Source organism: Nematolebias whitei, chromosome 23 (genome assembly GCF_014905685.2).
Source record: "Nematolebias whitei isolate Nwh7 chromosome 23, NemWhi1, whole genome shotgun sequence".
Lineage (NCBI taxonomy): Eukaryota > Metazoa > Chordata > Actinopteri > Cyprinodontiformes > Rivulidae > Nematolebias > Nematolebias whitei.
In genome coordinates, this window is record NC_056520.1 from 7,653,910 (window position 1) to 7,671,540 (window position 17,631).

At 42.3% G+C, this 17,631-nt stretch overlaps 1 protein-coding gene across 1 annotated transcript in view; it reads left to right on the plus strand.

Annotated features, from left to right (window-relative positions):
• appa (amyloid beta (A4) precursor protein a) overlaps positions 1-17,631 on the plus strand; it is a gene marked incomplete in the record, with an annotated part of 45,582 nt that overhangs the window by 1,647 nt on the left and 26,304 nt on the right.

The window sequence follows — 17,631 nt, forward strand, 5'->3', positions numbered from 1 at the left end:
AAGCTGAAATTAGCCATAAGTGACAAGCTAAAAGAAGCTTAAATGAGAAGAAAGAAGCAAGGGGGAAAAAATGCTAAATCTAGCTGAAATGAGCCAAAGGAAGCTACAGTTGCCACTAACAAGCTGAAATTAGCCAGAAGAAGTGAGAAGCTAAAATAATCTTAAAAAGCTGAAATTGGAAAAAAAAAAATGTTGAAAGAAGCAGGAACAAAAGCTAAAACAAGCTACAGTGAGCTAACGGAAGCTACAGTTAGTACTAACAAGCTGACAAAAGCTTAACCTGAACAAGAGCTGAAATTAGCCAGAAGTGACAAGCTAAAAGAAGCTAAAATGAGCAGAAAGAAGCAAGGGGGAAAAAAAAAAAGCTAAAAGTAGCTGAAATGAGCCAAAGGAAGCTACAGTTGCCACTAACAAGCTGAAATTAGCCAGAAGAAGTGAGAAGCTAAAATAATCTTAAAAAGCTGAAATTAGAAAAAAAAAAAGGTTGAAAGAAGCAGGAAAAAATGCTAAAACAAGCTGCAATGAGCTAACGGAAGCTAAAGTTAGTACTAACAAGCTGAAAAATGCTTAACCTGAACAAGAGCTGAAATTAGCCAGAAGTGACACGCTAGAAATAGATTAAAAAGCTGAAATTAGCGGAAAAAAGCTGAAAGAAGCAGGGGGAAAAAACTAAAACTAGCTGAAATGAACCAAAGGAAGCTACAATTATCACTAGCAAGCTGGAAAAAGCTTAACCTGAGCAAAAATTGAAATTGGCCAGAAGAAGCGACAAGCTAAAAGAAGCTGAAAAAGTTTAAATCGGCAGAAAGAAGCTGAAGTTAGCACCAAGCTGAAAAAAGCTGAGCCACAATAAAAACTGAAACTGGCAGAAAGTGATGAGCTAAAAGAAGCTTAAAAAGCTGAAATTAGCTAAATTAGTCTGAAAAAGAACCATCTGAAATGAGGAAAAAATAAGCTAAAAAGAGCACAAGAAGCTGATAGTAGCTGAAAAGTAACCAAATAAAAAATTTGATATTTCAAGAATAGCTAAAAAGTAGATGAGAAAGCTAAAATAAGCAAAAAGTGGCAAGATGCTAAAAGCTATAAAAAGCAGAAAGAAGCTAAAACAAGTAGGAAGAAAAACTAAAATTAAAGCAGACATGAGCTGAAGGAAGCTGCCGTCAACACTAATGCGCTGAAAAAGCCGAACCAGAACAAAAGCTGAAAGGAGCAGGAAATAAAGCTTCGGCACTTCTTGCTAATATTTCTGGCTGTAATAGATCAAGTAATCTGAAAGAGCAACTTTGTAAAAGTTTATAAAATATTGTTTGCATGAAACGCAATCTAGACTTTCAGCCGAAACCTGGAAGTTGAAACCGGGACGGGTCCAGCGTCCTTGCGGACTGGTTCCAGCACAAGTCTTTAGGTGCTCTCTGTTGTACTATTGTATGTACAAATATTCATTTTCTACTCCATTAGTTTTTGTCATGCTTAAGAGAAAGACCACGATTGTTGGCGCACAGAGTAGGAGCTCCTGAAAGTGTCGGGTCGTGTCGGGGCCTGATTGTTGCTGCCACGAGCACACGCTTGTGAACTTGGCCCAAAAGAAGCAGGTCTGCCTCCCGGCGAGTCCGCCCCGAGCAGGCGGGTGGTGATGTGGAGCGTGGGAGTTGGACCCCGGCCTTTGTGTGTTTGTGTTGGAGCGGGGACCGGCTCCCGGGGGGTCTGTTTGAACTGTGGCTGCCGGCGTGTCTGGTTCTGCTGCACTTTCAGCTCTTTGAAGGAAGACAAATCCACTTCGCCACTGTGTCGCCTTCAGCTCGTCGTGTTGCTTTAACCCGCTTGGCTCGCGTCTCTTGAATTTGTAGTCAAAAAAAAAAAGAGGAAGTCGTGTTAGAGTGAAACTTTAAAATAGTTTTTGCGCGTCCGAGGCGGCGCTGAGCGGACGGGTCCTGGCGAGTTGGGTTCTGACGCACACGCCCAGTTTTGCTCGTTAGCTTTCGTACGCCTCGATGTAGCCACGCGACAAAATGGATGTCTAGTTATGACGTTCCAAACATGTTTGAACGGACGGTTATTTCCAGTTCCCCCCGTTTGCGCACCGACAGGAACAATACATTCGGCTGCTTTCAGCTGCTTTCAGCTGCTTTCAGCTGTTTTATGCTCCTTTCAGCCTCTTTCTGCTGATTTCTGTGCTTCTTCTAACTTCATTCTGCTAATTTCAGCTCGTTATTCTCCTTTCAGCTTATTTCTGCACGTTTCAGCTTTTTCCGCCATTTCAGCTACTATTTAGCAGTTTTTATTCTAATTTTAGCCTTTTCAGCTAATTCCACCCTTTTGGCACTTGTTTCAAAATTTTCAGCCTAATTCAGCACAAATGTACTTTTACTCCATTTCATTGTTAATTTAAGCTTCTTTCTGTGTTTTTAGCTACATTTTAGCTTTTTCCAGATAATTTCCACTTTTTGTGCTCATTTCTGCTTTTTTCAGCCTAATTGGGCGAACATGTTCTTTCTGCTTTCTTCAGCACATTGAAGCTTGTTCTACCTTTTCAGCTAGCTTTTTAACATTTTTAGCTAATTTCAGCTGTTTTCAGACATTCAAGTTTTGCTTGCTAATTTCTGCTTGTTTATGCTCCTTTCAGCATATTTCTGCTAGTTAGTTATTTCAGCTATTATTTAGCCGTTTTATGCTAATTTAAGCTTTTTCAGCTAATTCCAAAGTTTTTGTTCAAACTTTTTTCAGCCAAATTCAGCAAAATTGTGCTCTTTCCACGTTCTTTTGGTAATTTAAGCTTATTTCTGCCTTTTTAGCTACTTTTCAGTTCATTTATTCATATTACTTTTCAGCAGTTCTTTCAAATTTCAGCTTTTTGTCAGTTAATTTCTACTGTTTTGTGCTAAGTTTGGCTTCTTTTAGCTAATTTCAAGTTATGCTCCTTTCAGCCTATTTCTGCTAGTTAGTTATTTCAGCAACTATTTAGCTGTTTTATGCTAATTTTAGCATTTTCAGCCATTATACATTTTTTGCACTCCACTTCCTTCTGGTAATTTAAGCTTCTTTCTGCCTTTTTTTAGCTACTTTTCAACTTTTTTTTTCTCGAATTTTAGCTTTTTTCAGATAATTTCCATTTTTTTATGCTAATTTCTGCTTCTTTCAGCCAAATTGGGCAAACGTGTTCTTTCTGCTTTCGTCTGCTAATTTAAGCTTGTGCTACCTTTTTAGCCATTTTTTTTAGCTACTTTTGGATGTTTTCAGACAAATTCAAAATTTTCATGGCAATTGCTGCTACTTTAAGCCTAATTAACTTCGTTGTGCTAATTTCGGCTTGTTATGCTCCATTCAGCCTATATCTGCTAGTTATTTTAGCTACTATAGCTGTTTTTATGCTTTGCTGTTTTTTAAGGTTTGTTATGAAAGATCAGTGGTTTATAAGTAAAACAACTTAAATAAAACGTGTTTTCGTTTAGCTCCAGTCGTAATGTAATATTTTGTGCGTGTCAATAGAAATAAGAATACAGACGAGAACAGGAGGATCTTATCTCGGCTTCATAATGTGACAGGAAATGAGTTTCTCTGCAGCGCTGCAGGTCTTAATATGAGTTGTATTTTTTCTATTGGAGCCCGATAAATATTCCAGCCTCAGCTTACAGGAGCAATAAAAGTTGGTTTACGTTTGGCCTGATGCGTGAACATAAATTGGCTGACGATGCTTGGATTAACGGTCCTGCTCAGGTTTTGTGACGCGTTCAGCAGAACGATCATAACTTGAGCGTCGAGCGCCAGTTTTCCTCTGTATTCAAAGAAACGAGTTGTTCGGACGGTGACGTTGGTTTTGTCAACGCTAACAGACCTGTTGTCCTTTAACTTCTCAACCCCGCCGCTCTCCTCTTTGGATGCTGTTGTTTCCGTTCCCATGGTAACCCGGATGACCCAGATGAGCGCGTTCTGTTTAACAATATCTTTTTGTCTCCATCTTGGTGTGGGTTTCCAAAGGGTTTCAAACCAGCTGCGCTCGTGTTACTCCTTTTAGTCTGGAGGCGAGCGGGTGCTCGAACTCGCCTTTTCAACGAGAGTTTTTGATTCGAAGCGGTAAAGTGTGGAGGTGGAGCAGTCTTTGCCTCGGGTGGAGGAGTTCAAGGATCTGGGCGTCTCGTTGTTCCTGAGTGGTGGCAGGACGGATCAGGATCTCGTCCGCAGTAATGAGTATCTGAGTATGTTCATAGATAGAAATACCTTAACTACTGATGACATGAGGTCAATTTGTCCTCCAACAGTCTACGCCTATAGCAGCATAGGATAAGGGACAGCTCAAGAAACCAATCCGACCCCAACTATAGGATTTATCAAAAATGAAAGTCTTAAGCCCAGTCTTAAAACTGGACCATGTGTCAGTCTCACGGACAGAAACTGGAAGTTGGTTCCACAAGAGAGGAGCCTGACAACTGAAAGATCTTCCTCCCATTCTGCTTCTGGAAACTCTAGGATCCACAAGTAAACCTGCAGCCTAAGAGCGAAGTGCTCCGTTAGGAAAATATGGAACAATAAGATCTTGAATGTAAGACGGAGCTAGGTTGTTGAGAGCTTTGTAGGTTAGAAGTAGGATTTTGAATTCATGGAGAGAAGCTAAAACTGGAGAGAGACGATCTCTCCCACTAACTCCAGTTAAGACTCTGCCAGCAGCATTTTTCATTAACAGAATACTTTTTAAAGAAGTATTTGGACACCCAGATAATAAACCATTGCAGTAATTTAGAGTCATCCAGGATTTTATGTCTTTAAGACATGCTTGTAGTCTAAGTAACTGATTAGATTTATTGGGTTTCATGGACAAATATAACTGTGCATCATCAGCATAACAATGAAAAATTATCCCATGCTGTTTAATAACATTACCTAATGGAAGCATTTTTTTTTTCAATCTTTATCTAGACAGGTTAATCCCATTGAGCCTTGGGGACTCATTTACAAGACAGACCTGATTTTAACAGAGTGATGACAACAAATACAATAATAGACAATCATAAAGGATGCATACAATATATATTTTTTTTAAACCAGTGAAAATAAAATGGCATTTAAAAGAAAATGTAACAAAAAAACAGCTGGATCTGGATTATAAAGCGGTGTAGAAAACTAAAAACAGGAACATGTCTGCATTGGTTCTTCCCTGGAACTTAGCAGATGTTTGAAGCCTCTGGGTCAAGGCCGAGAGCTTCAGATCTTTTTGTAAGATATTCCAGGAAACGGGAGCGGAGTAGGAGAAGGCCCTTTTGCCTAGTTCAGTCCACACTGAGGGAACACTGCAGGTAATGATGTCCTGAGAGCGCACGCTGTAGCTGCACTCACGCAGAGACATGTAGGAGATGTATGAAGGCAGCAGACCAAGAAGTGATTTAAAGATGAAAATGTACCAGTGAGAGAGTCTGCGTGAAGTTAATGATGTCCAGTTAACCAATGAATACTGGGTGCAATGGTGGGTACGATAATCACAGCCAGTTATGAATCTTAGTGCTCCATGATAGACAGCATCCAACATCTGCAGGGTTCTTGTAGGAGCGTTTATATAAATGATGTCACTGTAGTCAATGGAGGGAAGGAAATTTGCAGTTACAAGGCGTTTCCTAACATTCAGAGTTAGACAGGATCTGTTTCTGAAAAAGAAACCCAGTTTAATTTTCAGTTTCTTTACTGGGTTTTCCATGTGAAGCTTAAAAGAGAGATGTGAGTCGACCAAGATACCCAAATATTTTTAAGAATCTACAAACTCAGTAGGGACACCATTCCAGGATAAAATCAGAGGAAGAACTGCTGGGACCGACTTCCTGTTTGAAAAAAACATCCCTTTGGTTTTGTCGGCGTTTAGGACAAGTTTGAGGCGGAACAAATCTGACTGGATGATGTCGAAGGTGGATTGCAAAAACTGGAAAACCTTAGCAACTGTTTTAGCTCGACAATAAACAACTGTATCGTCAGCATAGAAATGTAAGGACGCATCAGGGATGCTCTCACCTACTACCTATGTAGATTGTAAAGAGGGTGGATCCTAAAACTAAGCCTTGTGGTACACCATTGTTGACTGTTATAACTGGAGGAAATACCATTATGTTGAACACATTGCCTTTGCTTTTGAATGCCCACCATCTCTGTGAAAGTTGTATAAAGTCGTATTTAACTCAGAGAAATGACGTCATCCTCCGACATCATTAATGGTTCTGGTGTTCAACGTTGCCATAGCTTTGAGATTTCCCCGAGCAATTGTACTTTGTCTATAATTAGGTAGTTCTGTGTTGCTTCTGGCTGTTTTCTCCCGTCTCTTCCTCTTTTGCTTAAAGCTCACTTCTGCTTTTTCTGTGGAAAAAAAAAATCCCTGTCATGTTACCTGATCTGAGCAATAAATAAAAAAACTGAGCTTCTGTGAGTCGGTAATCGCTTAAAGAATCTGAGCGCTTATTTGAAACGCAGTGTGTGAAAAGAAACGATGGTCTTGTATCAAAGGTGGATAAAGAATTCATCTGGTTATTTTTGGACCTGCTTCCTGCCAGGTTTTCCAAGTAAAGCAGGACGTCCGGTGATTGTATGGCGAAACAACGAGTCATGCCTGTATTTGTGAAAATATGTGGGCTGCTGAAGGAAACCATTCTGTGGAAATTCCCTCGTGTCTGAAGCTACAAGAACACAGCCCGAATTATTTCCATTTCACAACTTTCTCGTTTAGTCCACCGTTTAATTATTGAACCATTTCAGTGACAATTTTCTGGGAGGAATCGAACCCTTGCAATATGAATGCTTCACTCCCCTCATCTAGTTTGATGGACTCCTGTTTTTAATGGTAGTACCGTACTTTCTGCCATACACGTTGCACCGTCGCATCGGTCCAAATATGTCTAATAAAGTGGAAAAATACATAAATATGTCTCTTCACCATATCTATTATGCGTCACCGCTGACAACCCGGAAATGTGGGCCGGTGTTGTGCCAAAAAATTGGTTGGCTGCCAAATGGTGGCCACAGGAGTGTGCACAGGAGGACTTCAACAAGAAATTAACCAGATTAACACTTAAAAACAATTATTTGTTTGCTCGACATTATAGCAAAGGTGCGTCTCAGTTGAACTTTTACTTAATAAATGCACTTTAATGGTCAAATCGGCTGCATTTCACCTGGGCAGCGGCTGGACGATTGTGTCATTAATAGCCACTTTTACCTATTACATGACACAACGGCATGCCATACTACTCGAGTGCCATCTAGTGGCTGAAATTGGTAGTGCTCAATATTTTCCATGTCAGAATGAACGAACACGGTCATATCAGCCAAAAATTGATTTATAAATGTAGGGGCGGGGGTATAAATAGTCCACTTCGGTGTGTAAGTAGCAGGGCATGTAAATTATGCAAAAACTGCGACTTATAGGCCAAAAAATACGGTACTGACGATGCCCAGCTACCTTCATAGCATCTCGAGCTGGATTTTCACGTCGGGGCGGGTTTATCTGGCAGAACTAGGGAGTTCTTTTAGGCACACGGATGCCTCCCTGCCCGTTGACCACCCTGCCTTCCAACCAAAACACACTAACCCTGAGCAAACTGCTCTGATGATGAAACCCCCTCTCCCAGGTGACTCGGATAATGGTGCTGCCTCAGGTCGCTGCAGGTCCCCTCGGGTGCGGGGGAGCCTGTAACCACGGTGACGGTTCTTACGGAAACGAAGGGTCCCCTCCTTCACATCTAGATGTATTAAGTGGCCAGAAGTCGCACGTTTAATCAGCTTTCAACAGATTAGCCTGAGAGTTGATTCCGGTGGAATCCCTCGAGGCGAAGCCGGACTGCGCCGCGTACGAGAGCGAAGAGCCGAACTCAAATTCTCCTCTGTCTTCACTTGAACTTCTAGAGCAAGAGGAATAAACCGGGAGCAGCGGACGCGAGGGCATGGTTTAAAGCTCCCGATCGTGATTTCCGGAAAGCATTCCACGCCGTCGGTTTGAGCCCGAACGAGCGAGGCGACCGATGCACCGCCCGTCTTTAGGAACGGCGGTTGAAGGTCTGCCTGGCTGCGTCTCCTGAGATGCTCGGCTTTTATTGAATCTTTATCACACACACGTACATAAACTTTAGCTCGATGAGAAGAAAGGCCCGGTCCCAGTTGTCTGTTGTTCTTTCGATCCCTCCGTCGGAACAGCTCTTTTGTTTTGGCCCTTAACGTCTAGTCTGTAATTAAACTCGTAGCCAGCGGGGAGTGTGTGAGGGAAGGACAGAAGACGTGGCTGCTCTGTAATCAGTGGAACACTTGGTCTCAGATAACGGCGTACACACACGCTCCGTGTCCGCTCAGAGGGTTGGAAACAACGGCGACTTGATTATAGAGCGTGCCTCTTTTTGGACACGTGCACACGGCAGCTTTCGTGCACGAGCGTGGTCGTTTCGTAGCCGCAACCCGTCTTTAGCATGTGAACGTCTCTGAACCATCACGCAAGTCGTGTCTCAAAACGTTCGGCTCCTTGGGGACATTCCTGCTGTGACTTTTGGCACCGGTGCGATCTTTACTTTTGGAAATATTTAGCTTCTTCGGCCACGTTTTCCCCCATTGAAAGTGAATGGATCTCTCTTCCCACCCTTGAACACTTTTAGCTGTTTACAACCTTTCACTGCTCATTTCAGCTTCTTTCTCCTTATTGCAGCTTTTTTTCTGCTCCTTTCAGCGTCTTTCTGCTAATTTAAGCTACTTTTTGATCAATTCAGCCCGTTTCTGATTTTTTTGGCTACATTTGAGGTATTTTTCACTAATTTCAAACACTTCTTTCCTGTTTTTTTCCCTTCTTATTTTGGCCTTTTGTGCTTCTGATTTCAGCTTCTATGGACTTTTCTGCTGATTTCAGCTACCTTTTCTTTGTTGCTAATATCAGATAGATTTGCTGATTTCAGGTACTAATTTCAGATTTTTTGTAATCTATTCAGCCTTTCTGCTTATTTTAGTCTATACTACTAATTTCTGGTTAGAGAAGGCAGTTTTGATCCAAGATCGTCGGTTTGAATCTCCCTGACAGTAACATCAAAATCTGGGTGGGGAAGGTGAAACCCCCACCCTCATTTGCCCCAGTCTGGGCCTTTAAGCAAGGCACTTACTACCTTCCTTGCATTCCTTTCATTATGAGACTACAGTAGTCTCATTTACAAGAGCAAGTACAATAGAGTCGGCAACATATTTCCAGGACCACTGGACAGAGTTTTAAAGCGATCTATAGATGCACAGCTGATCGGCTTTTAGAGTCGACCCGATCAAAGACGACCACGACTTCTAAACCGTCAACACAACAAAACGCCCACAGCTCAGTCAGTTCTATAGACGTTGTGGTAGCAGCCGAGACTCATTCACTCTCGTGATGTTGCATTCGATCGTTCTTAAACGTCTGTCGTGGTGCAAGGCGGTGGGCGATCTGCGTTCTTTCCAGGGACCATCTCAAACGGTTGGGGGGTCGTTTAAGCGGCGCCGTATCCTGCCGCGTCTCGTTAACAACCGTCCCAAACGTGTTGGCCAAAGACGCTCGTTAAGTGTTGCGACCAAGAAATGTTGGTGTGGGTTGGGGGTTTTTGCGCTCCAGGGAGTCTCCCTCTGGGATGAGAGCTGATCTAAGACACCCCCACCCCCCTCGTCCCTCTCACCCTGATTATCCCTCCCAGCCAGCACTTTCACCCAACTCCCCGTGGCAGTGCTGGGCCTCTCCGATAAGACTGTGCAATTATTAGCTCTGCAGGACCGGCGTCTGTGGGGACACTTCAAAGATTGTGTTTGCTCGGGGTGCACTAGAATACATTAAGCAATTTTTCCAGTCTGTTTGGGTGAGAAGACGCGTATATAAATAGACTTATTTGCCTCTAGTAAGCTCGTGATGTAATGTTTCTTTTTTTCTGACATCCCACATTTGCATCTAATGGGCGATAAAACTCTGCTCTTTTAACGCTCCTGATCGTATTCGTGAACGCAGCAGCCGTAAGTGGGTTCACCCGTTCATGGCAGCGCAAGTCGTTTAAGATGGGGGATCTTTAGATCACTGCCTTCTGAATGCCTCGTGTGGTTCCACACTTTGTATTCGTCGTCAAATACATCCCTCGTATTTTAGATACAAGCTCAATAACGTTTTGTTTCTTGCTGCTAGCCAGTGGGGAACTCTCGGGGGGCTTCTACGCCTTCACAGAAGGACTACAAATTCAGCACACATGAAATGTTACATTTAAATCTTTATTTAGCGTCAGTGTTTCCCCTACCGTTATACAAGAAGGGCGCCTCGCCCTGTCCACAGAACCGAGCGCCCCGCGTACGGAACTGAACCCCAGTGGACGTCTGCCGGCACTGACGTAGTGCTAAGCTACCGGCGTGCAATACAGGCGCGCTAGCTAAAAAACTACATGTGTAGCGCTCTATGTTGTAGTGCTGTTTGCCTCACACAGTCCCCCCCCCCCCCAAACTCTCAGTACAAACAGCGCAACACAGATGTGTCTCTCTATCCGCGCCCCCGTCAACAAAAATCATGGAAGATATGAGCGCCCCTGCCAAGGCAAGTAAACCAGGGAAGCACTGAGCGTCTTGTCTTATTCTCAGTGTAGTTTAGAAAAAATTTTATTGCTTTTTTTTGTTTCTTTCTGTAAGCTACCGTAATTCTCGGGCTACAGAACTCACCTGTCTCTAAGCTGCACATGCTAAATAGAAGATAAATCATAATTTCGTACATAAATAAGACGCTTCGGTCAGTTAGCCGCGGGTATCCACGGTTCATCAGGAACTGTGCCAGCCTGCGCCGACACTGTATCATGAGCTTTCTTGTAATTAGTAAATTACCAGAAGAAAGTGGAAGGAACTGAAGTAAGCTTAAAAAATGTGGAATTAGCTGAAAAGGCTACATTTAGCACAAAACGGCTAAATAGTAGCTGAAATGGCAGAAAAAAGCTGAAAGGAATATAACGAGCTGAAATTAGCGGAAATAAGTTATAGTCTGAAAATAGCAGAAATTACCACAAATTTTTTTTTAATTTAATCTGAAAATGGCTAAAATTAGCAAAAAAAAAAAAAATAGCTTAAAAGGTACAACAAGCTTAAATTAGCAGAAGAAAGAAAACATATCTGTGCAGTTAGGTTGAAAGAAGCAGAAATAAGCACAAGAAAGTGGACATTATCAAAAAAAGAAAAAAGCTGAAATTAGTAAAAAAAAAAAAACGTGAAAAGTAGCTAAAAAAGTATAAAGGAGCTTAAATTACCAGAAGGAATGAAGTGAGCACATTTTTGCTGTATTAGGCTGAAAAAAGTTGAAATGAGTGCAACAAAAGTGGAATTAGCTGAAAAAGCTTAAATTAGCATAAACAGCTGAATAGTAGCTGAAATAGCAGAAAAAGCTGAAAGGAGCATAACAAGTTGAAATTAACAGAAATAAGTTAATTAGACTGAAAATAGCAGAAAATAACACAAAAAATAATTATCTGAATACAGCTGAAATTTGCAAAAAAGAAATGCTAAAAAAGTAAAACTAGCTGAAAAGGTAGAACAAGCTTAAATTAGCTGAAGAAAGAAAACATAACTGTCCAGTTAGGCTGAAAAAAGCTGAAATGAGCACAAGAAAGAGGAAATTATAAAATAAATATTAATAATAAACGCTGAAATTGGCAAATAACAGCTGAAAAGTAGCTAAAAAACAGAAAGAAGCTTAAATTACCAGAAGGAATGAAGTGAGCACATTTTGCTGAAAACTGTTGAAATGAGTGCAACAAAAGTGGAATTAGCTAAAAAAGCTAAAATTAGCATAAAACATGTAAACAGTAGCTGAAATAGTAGAAAAAGCTGAAACTTCCAGAAATAAGCAGAAAAAAGTTAGAAGAAGCACAAAAATGTTGTAGTTAGCTGAAAGAACCTGAAAGGAGCACAAAACAGCTGAAAGTAGCTGGAAAAGGTAAATGTGCAGAAGGAATAGGAAAGAAGCCGAAGCGGAACAAAACGTGAAAGGAGCAGCAAAAAGGTTGTGAACAGATCTAAAGGTTCGAAGGAAAACGTTTCGATTCATGATTCGATGAAACGGCCGAAAACTGTGGGACAAGAATCACGCCAACAACCGTACGGAAGAAAACTGGAGCGACTGCCTCGTGATCGTTCACACGATATCGACCAGAGCGAGCGCGAGCGAGCTACATTCTTTTACTGCAGTTTGTAAAACGTGCACATCCACAACCCTGTGGCACCTCGAAGGTTATCGACCCCCCCCCACAGCCGCGGGTCAACGTGCGCGCCACCGTGCAGTAAATCCCTCAAACAGAGCTGGGTGTAAAATCCCCGTTGGCCAGCCTCGACTCACAAACGATGGCTTAACGCCGGCGGCCATTACTCTCGACGCCGAGCCATCTGCACCGCCGCACGGGATTATTTATCTCTCTGCCATCTGCGAGGGCGGGGCGCTGCCATAGATCACATCCTGGTCCGACTGGTGGTGTTGAATTTTCTAATGGTCTTTAATTTTATTTAATGGTCTTTAATCACGTGAACGGTCACTTCTGCTCTGCTCCGAGGAACGTGTGGGCAAATCACGACTGCTCTCTCAGCAATCAAAGCCTTTTCCCTTCTCATTTACCGGACAAGTCAAGTCACGTCCTTCTTTACTCCCGTTCCTGCCTCTCGGCCTCTTACCTCCCCCCCCCCCCCCTCCGCCACCCCTCCCCCCCCTTCTTCTTTAGCCTTTTACTGTCCACTTCGGCTGCTCTCCAACCTCTTCCCGTCTCTCGCTGATGTGGCTGCTGCTCTGCACACCCCCTCGCTCGGCCTTTTGTTAACGGAGGGGTGTGTTGAGCGAGCTCATAAATCACGGGAGGATGACGAAAAGGAGGAGCGAGGGTGTGTGCAGAGCAGCAGCCACATCAGCGAGAGACGGGAAGAGGTTGGAGAGCAGCCGAAGTGGACAGTAAAAGGCTAAAGAAGAAGGTCGGGGATGGGTGACGTAAGGGAGAAAGGGGGAGGCTTTAAAGAGGAACAGAAGGGACATTAGTCAGAAGAGGGTTCAGAACATAAAGAAGTCACGAGTTGCGTGAGTTCATGAAGCATTCACACTAATGATCCAGTTTTGTTCCATACGCTTTGAAATATTTAGCCTTTTCTGACGTTGTTGTCTCAGAAAATGAACTGAGCTCGTTTTACATCCTTCAAATCTTTAGAGGTTTACAACCTTTTGCTGCTCCGTTCACATTTTGTTCTGCTTCGGCTGCTTTCAGCTACCTTCTGCAAATTCAAACTATTTTCAGCTACTTTCAGCTGCTTGTTCAGCCGTTTTGTGCTTCTTCTAACTTCTTTCTGCTAATTTCAGCTTGATATGTTCCGTTTAGCTTATTTTACAAGTTTCAGCTTTTGTTTTACTATTTCAGCTACTATTTAGCTGTTTGCTGCTAATTTGAGCCTTTTCAGCTAATGCCACATTTTTTTCACGTGTTTCAACTTTTTTCAGCCTAATTCAGCCAAAAAAAAAAAAAAAAGCTCTTGACAATCTGGAAATTTCAGCTTTTTCTGCTTTTTTAGCTGCTTTTCAGCTGTTTCTTTTTTTTGTTTGTTTGTTTGCTTATTTCAGCATTTTTCAAATAATTTCCATTTTGTGCTAATTTCTGCTAATTTCTTTCAGCCTATTTGGACAAACATCGTCTTTCTTTTGCTAATTTAAGCTTGTTCTACCTTTTCAGCTAGCTTTTTAGCTAATTTTAGCTGGTTTCTTATATATTCCAAGGTTTTCACGGTAATTTCTGCTTCTTTCAGCCTAAATAACTTCTTTCTACTAATTTCAGCTTGTTATGCTCCTTTCAGCTTTTTCTGATAGTTTGAGTTATTTCAGCGACTCTTTAGTTGTTTTTTGCTAATTTCAGCTTTTTTCATATAATTTTGATTTTTTTTTTGGCGCTAATTTGTGCTAATTTCTTTCAGCCTAATTGGTCAAACATGTTTTTCCTGCTTTCTTTTGCAAATTTAAGCTTGTTGTACCTTTTCAGCTAGCTTTTTAGCTAATTTTAGCTGTTTTCAGATATATTCAAGCTGTTCGTGGTAATTTCTGCTTCTTTCAGCCTAAATAACTTCTTTCTAATTTCAATTTTTTCTGCTAGTTTAATTTATTTCAGCTACTTTTTAGCTGTTTTTTTGTGTGCTAATTTTAGCTTATTTCAGATAATTTCCATTTTTTGTGCCAATTTCTCATTTTTTTCAGCCTATTTGAACAACCATATTCTGTCTGCTTTCTTTTGCTAATTTAAGCTTGTTCTACCTTTTCAGCTAGCTTTTTAGCTAATTTTAACTGGTTTCAGATATATTCAAGTTTTCACGGTAATTTCTGCTTCTTTCAACCTAAATAATTTCTTTCTACTAATTTCAGCTTGTGCTCTTTTCAACCTTTTCTGCTAGTTTCAGTTATTTCAGCTACTTTTTAGCTGTTGTATGCTAATTTAACTTTTTCAGCTAATTCCGCATTTTTAAAGTAATTTCAGCTCTTTTCGATTCCTTCTGGTAGCTTAAGCTTCTTTCTGCCTTTTCAGCTACTTTTCAGCTACTTTTCAGCAATTTTTTGTTGCTAATTTAGTCTTTTTTTTTGCTAATTTCCTATATTTTCGTGCTCATTTCTGCTTATTTAAACCTAATCCAGCAAATACGTGTTCTTTCTGCTTTCTTCTGCTAATTTAGGCTTGTTCTTCCATTTCAGCTACATTTCAGCAAGTTCTTCTGCAATAAGCATTCAATGCATTTTTTGCAGGAAATGCATTTTCTCCTGTTTCTTTTTGGCGCTACCGACGACCAACACAAAAGCTGGATTCGATGTGAGTGAAACCGTGAGCTGCCATGGGCTCCCCCCTTGCCTGAACTGGCTGCCTTCATCCCATCTGGGCTCGGATTCAGTCCGCCAGTTGGTCGACTTGCAGGGAGGGAAGGTAGCCGTAATCTAGACACCGGGGATTAGGACAAGAGCCCTGTCAGGTCTCAATCTGCTTCTGTAGCCGTGGCCTTGAAGTAGAAAGACACGAGCTGAAAATAATTAAAGGTGGAGTTTAACATCAGCGTCATCTCAAGAAGTAATTCAATACATTTTGCTCCAAAGGAGACATTCAAAGAAGAAAACCACAAAATAATGTAAATTCGTGGCGCTACGAGTTGAAAGCATCAAAGTGATTAGATTGAGATTATTCGCTGCTGCAATTTGTTGGAGTGGTTCGGTCCACACGACGGTTGACGACGAGCTCGGACGTGCGTGCGCAGTTTCATTACAAAAAGAGACCTTCGACACATTTTATGTTGCCGTTGGAAAGCCCGACCCGAATCCTTCTTAAAGCACGTGACGTCAAATATCCAGAAAGGATTCGTTAAAGTTTTATTCAGTATCGGTGGTTTTTCAGTGGTCAAAATCCAAGATGGCCACCACCATATATTGTTACCCGGTCGCAGAGCGAAGAGAGGGACCTGGAAATTCCCTCTGTCCGTACGTTCGTGCATGTTGTGAGCGCCGTGACGTGAAAAATGAGCTAACGACGTCCTTCTTGGTGTGTGGCTGCATCTATACGTAAGGGTTGCCGCTTCAAAATCCAAAATGGCCGCCACCACATTTGTATGCAACTAAACTCAGCCACCCCTGATCATTTCACAAAACTGCTTTCTAGCTTTTATATTACTTAATAATATAATTTCTTCAAACTATTGAGTTGGCCAAAAGATTACCGTATTTTTCGACGTATAAGTCGCTTCGGAGTTTAAGTCGCATCACGAAGAGGAAAAAACGTAAATAAGTCGCTTCGGCGTATAAGTCGCATTTATTTAATGGTCAGAACGGCTTCATTTCACATAGGCAGCGCGGCGCCATTCACCCATCCATCCATCGCGACCGGAGCCGCTAGCTCTCCAGCGTGCCTCCGCCCGCACCAGCTGAGTGAAGCGAGCGCGCACGGGAGGACTCGTGTGTTACGGTTTTTAGAAATTTAAAGCGTCAGTCAAAAATTGCGTTATGAATATGAAGAAAAAAATATACGTCGCTTCAGCGTAGAATCTGTGCAAAACACTTTGACTTATACGCTGGTAAATACGGTAATCTATGGTGGCCAAGGCCCCCATTGGCCACCCTCTGGCTCCGCACCTGCTGTTGGATAACATTGCTCTCACCAGGATCAGTCGCTCTGCGCCGCCTCGGCCACCAAGAAAGACTAAAACCTCCCTCCGTTCTCCTCACTGTATGAATAAACAACATGTAGGTTGACTCTCACTCTCTTGTTCAGTTCCAGTTCAGAAAAAAAACGCTCATCTTGAAAGATCCTGGCGCTGCTCGATAATCCAGGTAGATGAATCTAACCAGGTGCTCTGGACGGATTCTTCTTCTTGAAACATTTTGATCCAAAGGACTTCTTCAGTCTGAGGAGCTGCAACTAACTCAGTCTTATAAATAGCACCTCCTCATGGTGGACCAACCAGTTTGTTGTTGACGTCCAGAACTAGCTAAATGCTCTGATGGTCGCTTGCTATTCACAGAGGGCTGGGTGATGCTAGCATTGTAAATAACTTCTGAAAATAAACATCTACTACACTTAATCCTCAGCGATGGGGGGGGGGGGGACATGGCGTACTGCTCGTTTAGTTTTTCTCTTCGTGCCGTGGCACCAGAGAACCCTTGGGTTCTGGCTCTGTTGGTTTTTCTTGGGACCTCCTCAGCTGTGCAAACACACCGGCTGCACGCTCGCCGTTTTGATCCCGACCTCAAATTGAATTTGGATGGACGCCCTCGGCAGCGATTCTCCTTTTGGAAGTGGACCCGCTGTTTGGAGAAGATCGGGGGGGTGGGGGGGTGCAGTCCGTCTCACAAAACAACGTTTGTTTTCCTGCCAGGTCCTTCAGACCATTAACGAGATTAGGGAGCGCACAATGGCAGCAGCCCCTCTCCGCCCTCCCCTCCGTCTCCTTCGCCTCCCGTTTTGTTCTAGCTCGCTCGCCGACACAATGCAGACATTCAGCGGTTCGTCTGCCCCTCCGAGGGGAAAACCTCGTCGTGTAAACAGACGTACGTAAACCGGCAGAGAAAAATGGCCGCCTTCATGCTTTGATCCTGCAGACAACCTGCTCTGGTTCTCAATACGTGCTGGACTCCTCAGGGTTATATAAGCTCCGCAGTCTTGGATAAATAAAAAAAAAAGCCTACAAGAAGCAAATACCAGCTCTGCTCGTGTAAAGTGCAGCTGAGCGGGTGTTAGGCGGGCTACTTGTTTGCCCCACGCTTGTTGTTTGAGGTCATTTACTTGTAAAGACGTGGATTTTTGCTCTCTGTGCTGCGTTTTTTTTAAAATAAATTTTCAGCAAGATCTATTTATTCCAAATACAATACGAGACCCGTGCACATACGAGGCATGATTTGTTGAGTTTTGGCACACGTTTTATGGAAATAAACAAAAATGTTTTTATACGGCCGTTTAAAGTCGGACATATTCTTTTGTAGTTTTCGTTTGTAGTTCTGTTCGTAAAAATTCTCTTGTCCCGCCCGTAGCATCTGATTCGCTCAAGATGATTTAACAAAACTTTATACATGTATGCATCATCACTAGAGAAACGACATACACTTTTCATCCCCCAGCTCCAAGGTCAAGGTCACAAATCAAGGTCAACTCTTACAGCAAT